At 36.6% G+C, this 17,097-nt stretch overlaps 1 protein-coding gene and 1 long non-coding RNA gene across 2 annotated transcripts in view; one reads left to right on the top strand and one right to left on the bottom strand.

The window, feature by feature from the left end:
• LOC134668317 (Kv channel-interacting protein 1-like) overlaps positions 1–17,097 on the top strand; it is a 252,474-nt gene that overhangs the window by 184,895 nt on the left and 50,482 nt on the right. The gene's annotated exons all lie outside the window — the stretch shown is intronic.
• On the bottom strand, positions 12,869–14,242 carry LOC134668435 (uncharacterized). Its single transcript, XR_010098774.1, has 2 exons — positions 14,004–14,242; positions 12,869–13,694 (listed from the first exon to the last, which is right to left on the bottom strand). It is a non-coding gene; the product is annotated as an uncharacterized LOC134668435 (long non-coding RNA).

The raw sequence follows: 17,097 nt of genomic DNA, 5'->3' as shown, positions 1-17,097 counted from the left end.
TAGATCAAAACGCGCTCGAATTAGATACCAGCGGTGAGTTTTCTGAAAAACTTAAAGAGCTCAAAACTATATTTCAAAAAGTGCGTAACTCGTTGATCGCCTCCCATGAACGTAATGCTAGGTATTACAACATGAGGAAGCGTCACGTAGAACTAGAAGAAGGGCAAATCGTTTATAAAAGATGTTTCCCATTGTCAAATGCAGCAAAACATTTCTCCGCTAAATTAGCGCCCCGTTATGACAAGTGTGTCATTCATAAAAAATTAAGTCCTCTTGTATACTCTTTAAAATCCTTAGAAGGAAAACTTCTAGGTAACTTTCATATAAAAGATATTGTACGTCCTGGTGAAGCCGAGCCGTCTTCGTAGCGGTACTCGTCTTTTCACTTGTTGGCTCAATATTTAAATTTGAAATATCCTATATGATACTAAATACTGAACTTACCTACTGAACTGAATGCAGCCTGGCGCAAGCTTGTTTTCATCAGACCGGGTAATCGTTCCATGTATATGATTCTATATATATTGGTACCGGATGCATACGGACCAATCTTAATCTTGATATGTCCTTATAAAGACATAAAACAATAAATAATCTGAATAAACTACAGAAACTTACTTTACTTATAAACCCTTAAGTGGGACTACTCTATAAAACGTTATTAAATCGTGAAACGAGACTACGTTCTCAATAAACTGTGACTAAACTTTTGTTTGTCGATATAGGAATTGTGTATTGGCTAGATGATGCAGCTCTTTACTTAGTTCCACCTTTGTCGGTGATAGGCAATTTCTTTAATAAAGGGAAAGTTATTTTTCGGGTTGCCGTCTTTGACATCTTCTTCTAGATTTAGGTAAGTGTTCACTAGGAATAAGTAGATCCGGATCAAAATTAGTTGTTAGTTTTCCTTGGTTGAATTGGCCATTCACCAAGTCATAGGTATAATTTTTGTCATAAGGTTTGTTTTCTTTACAGATTATCTGTGTTCTCGTGGTTAAGTTTGGTTGGTTAAGGTGTAACTTCATATTAGACATATAAATTAAAAAAAAAAAAAAATTTTTTTTTTCAAAAAAAAAAAATTTTTTTTTAACCCAACTAAAGATGAACTGTAACACTTTAGGGTAGGCACCCAGTGTTATAAACGTCTGAATGTTATTGTAGATAGACACTTTATAGGTTAGAAAAGTAGATGTTTGTTTGGTAAGAATTTGGTGGTTAATATACGTTCTACACAGGTATTAGAGTAGATAGGTCAAGGTCGGAGACCAGTAATGTTGTTTTTAATCTTCATATATACGCTTTTGGCTATATTTAGAGGATAAAACTTACCGGAATGGTAGGTCATCAATCATCTATAAATCGTCGCATTTAGCGCATCCATTGTTCGTTCCCGCAGTGTGCTGGGACATAAATACCTTGTTTTCTTTGGAGTTTACACATTTCACAATTGAAATATATTGTAACATGGAAATAATACGTGGAAATAGCTTTAACTTGGTAAAACGGGTTGAATCCGTGTTGTTTATTACTGTCGCAGTAAACATTGACGTCTGTCAATGTCGGTCGGTTTGTTGTCTGTGGTTTGGCACAAACAATCAGTCATACATAAAGAGTATTTATGAATAAACATTTAGTATGTGTTCTTTTATATTTTGCAATTCGTAGTTATAAATAATGTCCTTATTTTTAGCTTTCGAAATTAGTAATTCTTTTTATTTTTGGTGACTTCGGTTTTCTGTAAATTGGATCCGGTCAGTTGCGATGTCATTGAATGGGAGGTTTTCCATTCACCACTTTGTCTGTGGCTTTTGCCATTTGATTTTTCGCTTGATCACTGGGATATTCCGTGACAAGATGTAAGACGTAATTTCGACATCAGGTCGGCAATTAATTCATGGGGTATGTATTTTATTTAAAGATTGTATTTCCTAAAACTCGGTTAAATTCGGTGTTCAATGTTTTAATCGTTGATATATTTTGTTCCAGCTTGGCCCAAAATATGATTAACCTAGCTTCCTATGCGCCGGTAATGGCGGCATAACCTTTTCACCTCTTTTAAACCAACTTGGTGAGTTGTCCACACTTTCTAAATATACGGAAGGAAAGGCGAAGTTGTTTATTGTCAATTGCAATTAGCTAATGTCGTGTTTTGGTGTGATTTTCCAGCAATCCCTTGACAAAGATGAGACATCATTTTGTTTCACCGCGTGCGCATACGTCGCCACGTCTGGTGTCTAATATAAGGGACTCGGCTTAGAAACCGGTAAGGATTTTTTTTAATCTCTTATTTCCGCAAGCTAAATCGCGCGTTGTCCCAATTAAATATAAATATAACTTTTTATAACATAACCTCTCTAAAACCTAGAACATTCTCTTTGTTTCTAGGGTCCTTTTGGCTAGGCCTGTCCTTTGGCTAGGCCTACTTCTTGGCTTGGCCTGTCCCTTGGCTTGCCTTCTTCATCTTCTTGGCCCTATGGCTTTTGGAAGATCTAGGGTGGTGTCGCACCATGCTAGTTGAGAAGCCGTCTTCTCCACTTAATTTTTGGACTCGAGGTGAAGTGTTTATACGATAAAACTGTGAGTTAAAAACTTATATTTACATTAATGACTGTGTTCCTTTGCTGGAAAGGATAAACAATATTTAAGTCTGAATTTCTTTTTAACGTGAACTTTCTACATGGTAAATTCTATTATTAATATGAAACCTGCAATTCCTATGTAGGATTTTGTGTGTATTACAGGCCCAAATATGCCTGAGATGTACTTAAGTTAAATTTAATTAGTAATAGTTACGGTACGTAATTTAAATGTTAAGTCTCGAGGCCGCAGCAGGTCTTATTATGATGTAAAGTGAATAAAAGTATTTAGTAAATAAATTTGTATTTTCATTTGGATATGTCATACGTTTGATGAGTATAGTATCCTGGCGTCCTACTTTAAATATTTGGATATCTATTCTCACTCCATAGTGGCAGAAACCACGACCCTATCTATGCTCGTAGTTAGCCGTAAGCATTTTTGAATTTTTAAGTAGGTAGATCTTGGGGGTTCTGGACCACTTACCCAGAGCTCACCCTCCCCTATTACAATACATTATGCCATGTCACTTACTAAATATTACCATACACATAAATGCATGTATATAAGTGGCGTACACGAAGAGAGGCCTATACTCAGCAGTGGGCGACTGAAAGCGAAAATGATGATGATGATGATGATGATGATGATGATGATGATGATGATGATGATGATTACCATATAAATCATGACCCGAACTTACTAACCCGAAATTACAAAAAAAAAATTAATCTATGTAAAACGGTCAAGTGCGAGTCGGATTTCAATATATCCATACAAAAAGTCATCAGCGCCTGATGGAGTTAATAGCAAAGTTTTTTCGTAAATTCGTACCTTCAGAACGATATATCTCGAAAACGGTAAGAGATAAAGCAAAATGGACTTCAGTTTTGAGCTGACGTTAGTACAAAGTACTAAACGATTAATGCATTTCCGTATACATAGACCTTTTTTGGGACCGATTTGGACAAAAAAAAATCAAAAAATGAAAAAAAAAAATTTGACCCGGGTCTAAAATCTTTATTTTTAGAGCTAGAGAGATGAAAAAAAAAACCGTTTCTGTAAAATTTTAATATCTTTTGTTCAACCCCAAATCCAACCATATAGCCTTGTAACTTTAATTAAAAAAAATAACTTTGGTCAAAAATCACGTTTGTTGTATGGGAGCCCCATTTAAATCTTTATTTTATTCTGTTTTTAGTATTTGTTGTTATAGCGGCAACAGAAATACATAATCTGTGAAAATTTCAACTGTCTAGCTATCACGGTTCGTGAGATACAGCCTGGTGACAGACGGACGGACGGACGGACGGACGGACCGACGGACGGACGGACGGACAGCGAAGTCTTAGTAATAGGGTCCCGTTTTACCCTTTGGGTACGGAACCCTAAAAAGCCCAAACATAAAAATATCAGACAACATATAAAACTTCCATTAAACTAACCGGTACCTACTTATTAAGGAAACGTGAAACTTAAGCAGCTCTATGATAATGATAATGTTTATACTTACATAGACCATTTGTGGTTTACGTTTCATTATTGGTGCTACGTCCATTATAGGGGTGTTTACCATACACTATCTTTTGTGGTCTTTTTTAAAGTTAAAATGATTATATCCGATTGGGATCTTCACCGCACCGTAGGTTACGAACTATACTGTAGCTATATAGCTCTTGATTTTTACGAATACTTACTTACTATGTATCAATGGTGGTGGCATTACCCATATTCTGTGTGCTGTGGACGTGTCGTCGTGAATGCAATCTCGGCTGCCGACTCGCTCGTGTGTCAATATTTCGCACATTCACGGCAGGAGCCTTTAGCTATTTGCTCTAAACTTCACTCCTTTAGGTACTTCAATTTACATGCACTACACACACACACACAATTCACACGTTTTAAAGTCGATAATCATCATTGTAAACGGTGTGCTCACATGCCTGCAATTATCGCGAACTTTTACTAACAAGATCGGCTACATCAGCCACTTGCGAGCACACCAGCGACAGCAACGGAGTTGACAGCAGTCGCCGTGGCCGAAGTCGGCCGTGGAGTTATTAATCACCATTGATTAAATTAATTGAAGTATTGCTTGGTTACTTTTTAAGAAAAAGTCATCGTAATACGAATGTGGAATACTTTCTTAAACTGTATCTTCATGTAGAGTTCGCGTTCAAAAGTATGTCAATGTCACAGTTTAATTTTTCTACATATAGAAACATATTCCTTTTTGTGAAGTTATTGGAGAATAGTCGATACTTGTCACGCGTATACCGATCCGCTAATTTTGATGCTAACTATACTTATTCGTCATACCACTAATCGACCAAAACTTACGCCCACTTCAACTTTCTATGATGCATTTCGAATAGTAGGAATTTTAGTAATTATACCGAGAGTTGGTGAAATGTTACATTTTCGACAGTACTTAATGCTACAATTAATGTGTTAAATGGCCTCCATATAGCTTATATTTTTCTAAAAACTTTTCTAACTTTTTCGTACCTATATCTCTTAATCATCGGCTAGCACTCGCAACATTTAACGCGGCTATTGCAAGTGACTAGCCATTCGGATAGAATTTATGATATAACGGCGGTTTTATCGGTCGAACGGAACAATTTATTGAGATATTCCACATCAATTCGAACCAAACGCTTTGTAATTATCAGTATTATTGACCTAAATAATAAAATTTGAAATTCGCATTGACAACTTGCGTCAGCGACAGAATAATTTGCTCTAATCAGTTAATCCGCCGTTATTGTCCGAAGCCACGAACCCACATCGTATTTATTAAGTTAAACCTTTACAGTTTTTGCTAAACCTCCGGTATGATTTTATAAGAAAGTACCAGCAAAATTCAAACGCTTCTTTATTTTACATATACTATCATAATTATTCTCAAACGAACTAGAAAAGCGAAGCTATGCAAAGCGAAGTTCTCACATTCAAAATTCCGCTGACTAGGAGGGGCACATCCCGCAATTTAAAGTTTTTTATTTTAATAATTAGTTCCACGATAACTTCAGTACCTACATTCATTTTAATTTAGATTAAATTAACTAGTGTCATCGACGCGATTATATTTTTTAAGTTATAACATGAGTAAGATCGATTATAGGGTTATGGAGATAGAAGGCTCAAAAGCGATTGCCCTTGTTTGGCGAATCGCGAGTTCTGAGTTCGGGGTAAGCTCCTAGTGATTTCTTTTTCTTTGTTAGCTTTAATTACCTATTCTAAAATAGGTAGGTACCTTTCTAAAAATAAACTAGAGGTATAATGCAATACATATTATTGTGAAATGGCAACCAATACTCTACTTGAAATACGATGCACGGCTTCGGTTACGAGGTTACAAATTCAATGCCATACGTCGTCCATATTTACCCACCGAAACCGCGATAGCCCGTATCGTATTGTGGGAATAATCAATGGATCATGAAACCCGGGATTTTCATTGTAGTTCCAATTCTGATTTGGAATAAATCTCACTAACCTTCCATAAATCTCGTGGAATCGGGACCCGCGTCAGATCTCGACAGCTCTGCACACTGCAAGTGCAGGTTCGACTCCCAAGCCGGTCATAACTCACGTTACTAACCCTGTCACATTTATTACCCAACCTGAAGGACTTTTAGTGGAATTTGGTTAAATTCACCTGTATCTTGAAGATAAATGGCGTATTAGGAAGTTGAAAAGCATTCGTGAAGAAAAATGTTTTTGCGGTGAAATAGGTACTGAGTAAGTGAGTACCTACATTAGGCATGTAAATAATATCTACAACATACTAAATTATCGTATCTCGAATAGTAATTGGGTGTCTAGACGTAACATCCGATATCCGATAGATAGCCCCTATTAGATCTAGATTGTATTATGGTGCACAATGGGTTCACTCGAGATATGCCTAGGGGAAAGCAGCTGAGGTGAAAGGGTGTGACTACAATAGATTTTAGTAAGTATAGATAGATGTATATTCTTATTTTTAAACAAGCAAATAAGACTGAAGCAGAGATATGCATACTTACATAAAAGTATTAAAAGAAAGCGATAGGTACATAATGCGTTTAGTAATTCCACCTTTCCACCGTACAGAGAAGAAAGCTCTTGAAATTCCTAAATAATCCCTAGGTACTTGAAATAAATAGAGTAAAAAAATAATTCTTAGCAAATTGACCTGTCTAGTTGCCATTATACTTAGTATCTACGATTTCAAAATTAAGGGTTAAATAATTTAGAGTAAGTAGATATCATTAGATGACAGATATTATGTTGATGGCCTTACGCCCACAAGAGGAATGATAATTTTCACATAACACATAATTTGACGCTCACCTTACCAGGGAAAACTGTTACGCGGTAATATCGTATGTATTTTATACCAATAGTATACAGGGTGGAAAGGCACGACGATCCTTCCCGGAAGTATTAGGTCGTTTAAGTGATACAGAGCAGATTGGTAATGGTAAGAATCGTTAATTGAGTAAAAAATAAAAATATCAAATTTTCTACTTTTTAACTGTGGTGATAACCCTATTATAGCATGTGCACATGACGGCTAGGTTAAGGATCTCCGCCGGGAAAGCTCGGGACTTTACGCTTTTTTCCGATCGTTGACAGAATCGCAATGATGTATGAATGACGCATAAATGACAAATAAATCAAATGAATGCAAAAATATTACAAACAATTTTATTACTTCCTTAGATAATTACTTTTTGCCAATATTTAACACTATCTTCTCTTCACATACGGTTTTCAAATGTACCTCCGTGTCTTATAATGTACGCCGCAGCCCGCACCCGAGCCCGCGCACATTGCCCACATGTCATTTCATTGAAGAAGAAAGAGAAGAGTTTTGTAGTAGATATTTGATAATGTTCCTCATTTTTCCTCCGTAGATTGTCAAAAGCAGCAATTAGCCTTTAATGTCTCATTTCGTCCGCCGTTTCACATTCCGTTTGGTACACCATATCTTTTACACAGTCCCACAAATTTAAATAACCACGAGCATCTAACAACGGTATTTTTATTTGAAGAATATGACATTAGATAAGTAAAGTTCAATGACAATTTAATTTCAAACATCAGACGTCTTGTCTATTTCCTACCACGCAAGAAGGTTTGTTAGTTAGGTATTTAAGAAGTATCTATTTATTCTTGATGTATTCTTAGTAGATATTTCATTTTTGCAAATTCATTTGGTGTATCAAACACAACCTACTTGTATTTTTTTATTATTTTAGATAGTTTCCAATTATTCGAAAATAATTTTGTGAAACGTGTTAAGAAACTAAAACCTTTTTATCAGTCAAGGAAACCAGAGATATTTATAAGACGATTGCGTACTTTTGAGTGGTTGTCAACGTCACAATTTAAACTGTCGTTGTAAACAATGTTGTGGTTAGTATTATTAATATTAAGGAATAACATAACTAGTTCATTCAAGTATTGAACAAGTGGAACCACTAAGAAAGCGAAAATCCTGCAACGATTCTTACCGTGTTGTAAGCAGACCTAAGAATAGTTGGATGGCAACAAATTAGTACAATTTCCTGTCGTATACAGATTGTTTACTAGTAAGTTCATTGACCTTGTCACCTGTTAGGGTTAGAACAAAGTAGTTTTTTGCATGGATGTTTAAAAGGCCATAATTTAGAAACGGTTGCCCATATTAACATAGTTTCTATGGAGAAAATGTAGAGCTTAGGCTAAACAATCCGCCTTTTGCGGGAAGGATCGTCGTGCCTTTCCACCCTGTATATATCCAATTACTAACCATAATATAGTCGAATAGCCTTAAAGATGGGAGAACTTGTATACAGTTGAGAAGAAGAACACGGAACGTAAGTAAATAAAGCAATTTTGAGTAGATCTGGCCGAATGAGGATAACTGAAGCGCTCTCGCACATTTTTCGCACTTGTAGTTCCTTAATAGCAAATCTCAGAAGCTATTATTTATTAAAACGACCTGTCCGACAAAGATGCCGACGACTTATCGACCTAATTGAAGGGTCGGCTTATATTTCACCCACCACAGACAATTTGGCTTGGCTTTTGATCGAATATTCCAATAATTTACAGCATAATAGAATGTTTTTGCCTGTAATGGCCCTCGTCATTGTATTCAGGACTAGTCTACTCGTACGAATAACAATACAATCAATTTATAATACAAAGGGCTTAAATTTCAATATTTAGATAGGTTACTTAATTACAAACATGAAGTTTCAAGTCCTTCTTGTAACCCTATAGTTTCTTGTAAACATCATTCATTATTAAAGCTAAGTTGTTATTGTTAGTGACCTCTGCTGACGAAGCTTAGGTCAAGAGCTTGAATCCCAGTAAAACCATTTTTTCATAAAATGAACACAAAGAAATCTAAAACGGGGTTCCCGAAGTTCCGCCAGCTTTGTTTAAATATGTTTTATTATGTATGTATAGTTCGTTTTTTTTAGCTTTAGAAAGAACTTGAAAGAAGGTAGAAGCGATCTTGGCATGTCTTTTAATTGAAAAATGCTTATTAAAAATCAATAACTATTACTTATGAAAGCAGAAGAATATATATGATCGTATTAGATTCATAATTGTTACATATTTACCGTAACTTATTGTTAAAACGTGTTTTTTAATTAAAAGACACATCAAGATTGTTTACCTAATTTCTAATACTAAAAAAACGAAGTATAGTGAGTAGGTGATATCCCTATTTTTAACCGACTTCCAAATCCCAAAGGAGGAGGTTATCAATTCGGTTGTATGTTTTTTTTTTATTTTTTTTTTTTATTTTTTTTTTTTATGTTTGTTACTCCATATCTCCGTCATTACTGGACCGATTTTGAAAATTCTTTTTTTGATTGTATGTATATGCATACAGATTGGTCCCGTTTTTATCAAAATCCAGTTCTGATGATGGGATCCATGAGGAATCGACGGAACTCCTCAAATCTTAAAGGCATACATATAGTTATTTTTGTGTTTTTATCAACAAATCAAGCATATACATTCAAAAACGTGACATTTGATGAAGTGGAACTGCTGATGATGATCAGAACGGAACTCTTCAACGACGCATAGTTCACCTTTGGCGATTTGTCCTCTTCGTTATGTTTGTTAAGCAAGTTAAGTTTTTAAGCCACATTTTTGTCAAGCTTGAGTTCTGATGATGGGATCCATGAGAAATCGAGGGAACTCCTCAAATTTTAAAGGCATGCGTATAGAGATTTTTGTATTTTCATCAGAAAATCAAGCATTTTCATTAAAAACTGTCGCATTTGATGAAGTGGAACTGCTGATGATGATCAGAACGGAACTCTTCAACGACGAATAGTACACGTTTGGCGATTTGTCCTCTTCGTTATGTTTTTTAAGCAAGTTAAGTTTTTAAGCCACATTTTTGTCAAGCTCGAGTTCTGATGATGGGATCCATGAGGAATTGAGGGAACTCCTCAGATCTAAAAGGCATGCGTATAGAGATTTTTGTATTTACATCAGAAAATCAAGCATTTTCATTAAAAACTGTCGCATTTGATGAAGTGGAACTGCTGATGATGATCAGAACAGAACTCTTCAACGACGTATAGTTCACGTTTGGCGATTTTTCCTCTTCGTTATGTTTGTTAAGCAAGTTAAGTTTATAAGTCACATTTTTGTCAAGCTCGAGTTCTGATGATGGGACCCATAAGGAATCGAGGGAACTCTTCAAATATTAAAGGCATACGTATAGATTTTTTTGTATTTTCATCATAAAATCAAGCATTTAAATTAAAAACTGTCGCATTTGATGAAGTGGAACTGCTGATGATGACCAGAACAGAACTCTTTAACGACGTATAGTGACACGTTTGGTGATTACGAATTTCGATTTTGACTTGCCGTTAAGGCTCACTTGCACCATCCCACTAACCCGGGGTTAAGCGGTTAAACCGTTTACTCAGTGTTAAATTGTACTGGTAACCATGATAACTTCAGGTTTAACCGGTTAACCCCGGGTTAGTGAATGGTGTAAGTGGCCCTAAGTGGGTTAGTTTAGAACTGCGAGCCTTTGCAGAAATGAAATGCTACTCGAAAAGTGGGTTTGATTAGGTTCGAATTGCGATCCTCACAGAACCGAACTAATCAGAGAAGTGGGTTAGGTTAGGCTAGAACTACGACCCTTACAGTAGCGAAATGCTAGTGGAAAAGTGGATGGTTTTACCTCCTTTTCTACTTAGTGTACCATCTACAATAATTCACCGGCCAAGATAGAAGTCGGTTTTTTTTTTCTTAAAAATTATGATACTCTTAAGTTCATAGTTAGTATTTAGTAAGGATATGTATGTAGGTACTTAATGTAAACTCGTGGCTCTCCATTTAAATTTACTTGACGTAATGCACCACCACTTTCCAAATTTCATCCGTAAAATTTTAGCAAACTTTACACCCCACAAAACCCATTTGGAAAATAACCTCAAAACTTTCACTGTTCCGGGCTATTGCCCGCCACTCTGATATGGCACCTCAGCTTATACCGGGTGTGGCCTGTAATATGAGCAAAAAATCAAACTGTAGGCTGTACTCCTCATACTGATCAACATTTATTCAGCGACTTTTAAAAATAACTTGTAGTTTGATTTTTGATACACTTTAAAGTTTATTCTAAGACGCAATGTATTGCGAATTTTGTTATGTTTAAGGCATGACAAGCAACGTCAATCACAATATGGCGTGGCGATGGGGTCCATTGAAGATAATATTTATTTTGTATGAAAAATAGGGAGTCTAAATACTTCATAATTTTTAAAAGTTGTTGAACAAAAGTGTCACCGTTTGAGGAGTACAATCTATGTTTTAATTATTTGCTCGTGTTACAGGCCACACCCGGTATCATCATCATCATCATCATCTCAGCCATAAGACGTCCACTGCTGAACATAGGCCTCCCCCTTACACCCGGTATACTAAGACTTAATCCCGACTGTGAGCATCTCAAGTGTAACTGGATCCCCAGATCTGAAAACGACGCATGTACAGAGGTCGGACGTATACTGGATGGTGACGAAGTAGTCGGTAAGCTTTTGTGAATTATACACAAAACGGCCGTACCGCACACCTGGCGGCTGAATCGTGGCCCAAAACTGTATTTTTCTATTCAAATCGAGTTATCAGTAATGAGACGCAGTGCGGCAGACGTGACGAAACCCTTGTGACCAATTGAAAGATATTTTACTACCTACATAGTTCGTTCCTTAGAAACACCAAATTTATTTTATACCACATCGGTGGCAAACAAGCATACCTACGGCCTGCCTGATGGTAAGTAGTCACCGTAGTATTTTTTATTTTGTACACTTTCATACTTTCATACAAACATGTTTACCAAATATCACGCAAGATGGCGGTGTACCAAGAGCGACGATTCCTACATCGCGCTATTGAAATGTTTATAGGGATTGTATATAAGGGTTTGGAATATATTTTCAATATATTGGCTAAATTGGCTTTAAATGTTTGTGACTTCGGCTTTTTTAAGATACTAGGAGTGCATACCTCATACCTACATATTTTGAGTCAGTTGGATCTACTATGACGTAACTGACATATATTATTTCTCTCAATTTTCCATTATTCTGCGATGTTCAATATTTTTGCAAGGTACAATAAAAAGTTAAATTCGTTTTCTTACGTGACCCATTACATATTCTGCTAAATGACTTCAGGGCTCAATAGAGAGGGCCGTATGGGAACAGGAAACTCGCGAAGAGTAATGTTAAAGTTGCCGTCTTTTATAACTTCAGAAAGACGGTTTTAAATATTATGGGGAATGGGACCAGTGGGTAATCTTGGCAAATCCGAGTTGGGAAATATGTGATGGGTGTTGTTTTAAAATTAAGACGCAGTATATCGTATGCCTTAGAAGCACATCAATAAATACATCGAAGGCATTTTGACATAATGTAACGTAGTACATTTTTCTAAATTTAAAATAAGTATTTTGGGTCGATTTATTATTAAAAGAAAAATACCTCTTCTAATTTCAACGTTTTTAACGGTGTCCAAAACATAACAACATTGATTGCATTTCTTTGCATAATCTGTTGCATTCAGATGCACCTCTCGATGCTTATCTGTTGTCGGGGTTGTCATATGACTAAAAATAATTAAAACTTGAGATATTTATGTTGTCACTCCAGGAAAACTTTGTATGAAGTAGGTATGATTTATTAGATAAAAAACAATTTTGATGTAAAACAAAACATAGAAATTACAGACTTACAAAGTGGCTCTGAAATGAAACAATATTAGATTAAATGGTAAAAATATATTTCTTAGGCTCAGGAGTGATATTGTCTAAATAATTCAGACAGAATTTTCGTGGGATTTGTGTCTTCAAGGGACTGCCACCCTATTACCTTTTGTTAGGGCTCTCAGGGACTCCATATTGGAGATCATTCGAGAATGATATGCACATTTGATTCGGGACCCCCTCTGGGGACACTCGCTCGCAAGAGCCCAATTTGTGGGAAGGCCACACTTTCGGCATGGTGGTCTGAAAGATGGAAACGGCTTGAGTCCTTCGGAAGCTCCACTGAGTGAGTAGAAATTAAATTTCGTGGTGATCAACTCCACAATGGCGCGAGACGTTGTGGGTTTGTTCTTAACCAAATTTTGGTTCTTTGCAGAGAGACTCCTGCTCGAGGGAAGGGAGCGCTCCGCCAGAAGGCTTAGCAGCTACCAGTGCGGTGAGCCAAATTTCCAATGGTTTCATCTCTTTTCTAGAGGCCATAAAGGGCGAAGGCTAATACAACCTTTTCTCGGTTTTCAGGAGCCGGGATTTATTTACTGATTTATTCATTCATTTATTTCATTCGTTGAGTAATTTATCTCAAAAGCTTCAAAAATCCTAGAAGTCAATTTAGTTTTGGAGACCTCCTGGAGCGAAGAATTTAAACACGCCATCTACCTCTGCCACGTCATTTTGGTACCACGTGCGCGGCCCCTGAGCTCTACGTCTCCGCTCAGCATCTAGCTTCACCGGGGAAAGCAGCCTGTCACCCCGCTGCATCTGAGGAACGTTTAAATTCTGAGGTCGGTCCTTTCCATGATTTAATTTAGTAGGGCATCAGCGCCAGCTGCAAAGTTTAGAGTAAATTTAGAATTTTGAGCAACCACTAAAGTAAGATAAAGACATTTGAAAATCCTGGTACATAGTATTTAGTATAAAATAAATTAGTTCTTAAATAAGTAGAATTCTGTGTGAAGCTTTATCCTGGACCTGTTAAGCGGCCCAGCTTTCCACTGAGCTAAGTTCTGAAATTAGGTGTCGTCAAATCAAGTTAAAGATTCACATAGAAGTCAACAAGTTTAGATTTATCAACTAACATTCCATAGGCAAGATATTTAGGCTTAAATAAAGTTTCTATAATATAATTTGTGTTCACCTTTTTCATCTCCCAAAATAGGTTCCTATAGCAAGCAATTTAGACACCACATTTTTTATTAAGATTTAATTTCATTTTTTTGTGCTAACGTGCTATAGCTTTCTTTGAACAAGCCGGAGCTTTGCAATATTATTTAACCCCTATAAAATAGCACGTTTCACTGGCGCCCTGGGTATAAACTTGCTAAAGGAATCTTGTGAAATTTCATGTACCAGGAAAGTTGTGAAATATTTACTGTGTTAATCACCTTTTTGTTTAGTCTTGGTTGCTCTCTATTCATTAAATAGTCTTTAGATATAGTAATTTGAGGATTTGATTGCAATTTTGCTGGTTTGATGCAATTTATTTGATGTTTTTTAGAAGAGAAAGTGACAAGCAATTTTTTGATTTTTGAGGTTATTGCCAACCGTAAAAATAACGTGGTTTTGTACTTTGCACCAAGTACATGCTAGGAAATTTCACTCATTTTAGATACTAAGATTTAATTTCAACATTTGTTTTAGATTTGTGTTGCTTTTATGCGTAAAATTGAAATTTAAAAAGGTTTTTGTGCATTCTTTTGTAGTACGGACTTATTACAAAGATATTCGAATTTGAGAAATAACAATTAATTTCGAGTACTTGCTTACATTTCCCTTAAATTTCTTTAGTGTCAGCTCATTGTTACATATTTAAAGTAAAAAGTATTGAATTTCGTTGGAAGTATTACCTTCTTGGAAGTTTGTGGTATTGTTTGGAACCAATTTCATAGTAGCTTTCACTTTGCAAATTTAAAAAGAAAGTTGACGTTTGAAAGTGTACACCTGTCAGTTAGAAATTATTTTCGGTAGGAAAAATACTTTACTCATTAAGGATTACAGTTACATTATTTGTAGATTAAGATTGGTTTAAAGAAAATAGTACACTATTTAATATTATTTAATCTTGTTAGAAAACAACATAGTGATACAGTCATACATACAATACATATTGTTAATACCAGAATTTTCAATACAGTAGTTTATACACTAGTTAAAAATGGAGCGCAGCATTCAATTTCACAGTCTTTTGAAGGATGAGTTGATTTATGAGGTTCAAATTCGGTCGGAAACGCCTGCAACCACGGTTGACGCTTTGAGAAAGCAACTTAGGTCTCTTATTTTAGAAGCGCCTAGCGAGGACATAGTGGAGACTGAACTGTCAGCGGAGTCGGAGCTAGGCATTGTCTCGGAGAAAGTGATCGATTTGGCTTCTATTGTTGACAAATATTGTGAGACAAAGGAGAGGTATTCTTTAAGTCGCGCTAAAGCCCTCGGCTACCATATTTATCACCGTCTGGCTAGGGTTCAGCCGGAACGCAACCAGACATTGCTAGAACTGAAGACTAGTTTGCAATCCAAGCTTGAGAGTTTATTGGCAAAGATTGAGGGTCCAGGTTCAAGTCCAGCAGCACCCAGCGGCAGCGCAGAGGTTTCAAATCCAAATCCTTTGGTCTCCGGCAATAATTCTGAAATGTTAACAAGCGGTATTAGGGAAATGCAGGTTCAGTGCTCTAGTGATTTGAATATTTCAAAATGGCAGGTTAAATTTAATGGTTTGACAGACCCGCGCTCATTTTTGGAGCGTGTGGAGGAACTAAAAGAAGCAAATGGGGTTTCAGATGCCAAACTATTTAGGGCGGCACCACATTTATTTGTAGACTCGGCGTTGTTGTGGTTTAGAGGTGTCAAGGGTTCGGTTTCAAGTTGGCAGGATTTAAAGTCACTTTTGTTGGATGAGTTTGTCCCCGGTGACTATGATTTTAGGCTGAGACAGGAAATTCAAGCTAGAACGCAGGGGGAAAACGAACCCATCCACTTATATTTTGCGGTAATGTCAGGAATGTTTGCTAGATTAAAATCAGACTTACCGGAGGAGGCGAAACTGGACATCTTGTTGCACAACATTCGCCCACATTTTACGCAGCAGTTGGCATTGGTAGATATTAAGTCGGTCGCCGAACTGAAGGCTTATTGTCGCAAGGTTGAGTTTTCACAGCAAAGGGCGAAATTATTTGTAGAACCGCCCAAGGTCAGCGAGCATACACTTTGTCGTGATCATGTTTATAAAGGCTCCAGTGCCAAGCAACCTCAGGTGAATGCCATCGCTGCTAAACAAAGCTCAAGCTTCGCGACCAAGTCGGATAGTTCCTTTTCACAGCGAAAACAGCAACCAAGGTTTTCGGACGCGAAGTTTTCGAAACCACATCGTGGAGTTTGTTACAAATGTGGTAAACCGGATCATAATTTTAAATTGTGTAAAGAAAAGCCTAAATTAAATTCGTATAGCTGTTTTGGTTGTGGGAAAGCAAATACAATACGATCGGAATGTGAGATCTGTCAAAAGGGTAACGTTACAAAACCAATGCAACAACAGTCAAAAAACGCCTAAGGTTGAATCGTAGCAAGTGTCAATCGAATCGATTAAAGTTTAAATCGATTGAACAAAATAAAAATGCTAGTTCGATTGCTACGATTCTGTTTGCTCCAAATAAAGATGATATTAGACCATATTTGAAATTTAAAGCGAATGATTTTGAGATTTATGGATTGGCCGATAGCGGTTCAGCATTGTCAGTTTTAGGGAACAATGCACATTTAGATTTTGTCAAATTTGGTTTTACATTTCAGGAAGCGTACTCTAGTTCGTGTAGGGTCGCAAATGGAGTAAATTGCGAGTCGATTGGGTACATTTTTGTCCCGGTTACGTTTGAAAATACTACGAAAGTAATAAAGTTTGTAGTAATACCCTCGATCGTGAATTACGTTATTTTAGGGTATGATTTTTGGAAAGCTTTTGATTTATTGCCTGAATGTTTAAAAAATGCGGAACACATGACTCCACCTGAAAATTATTTTAGTTGTAACGGTTTAAGTGCAGAACAAGTACACACGATTCGGTCTTACGAGCATTTAACTGCGGCCGAGAGGGAACTCGCGGACACCGTCGTAGGGAAATTTAGAAACATTTCGTTCGAGGAGAAGGGGCTTGGCAGAACCAGCTTGACGGAGCATGTTATCGATACTGGTGATGCCACGCCCATCAAAACGAAACAGTACCCGTTATCGCCGGAAAA

Source organism: Cydia fagiglandana, chromosome 10 (genome assembly GCF_963556715.1).
Source record: "Cydia fagiglandana chromosome 10, ilCydFagi1.1, whole genome shotgun sequence".
Taxonomy (NCBI): domain Eukaryota; kingdom Metazoa; phylum Arthropoda; class Insecta; order Lepidoptera; family Tortricidae; genus Cydia; species Cydia fagiglandana.
The sequence above is the reverse complement of the archived record's forward strand: the minus strand, read 5'-3'. Positions and strand labels throughout refer to the sequence as shown.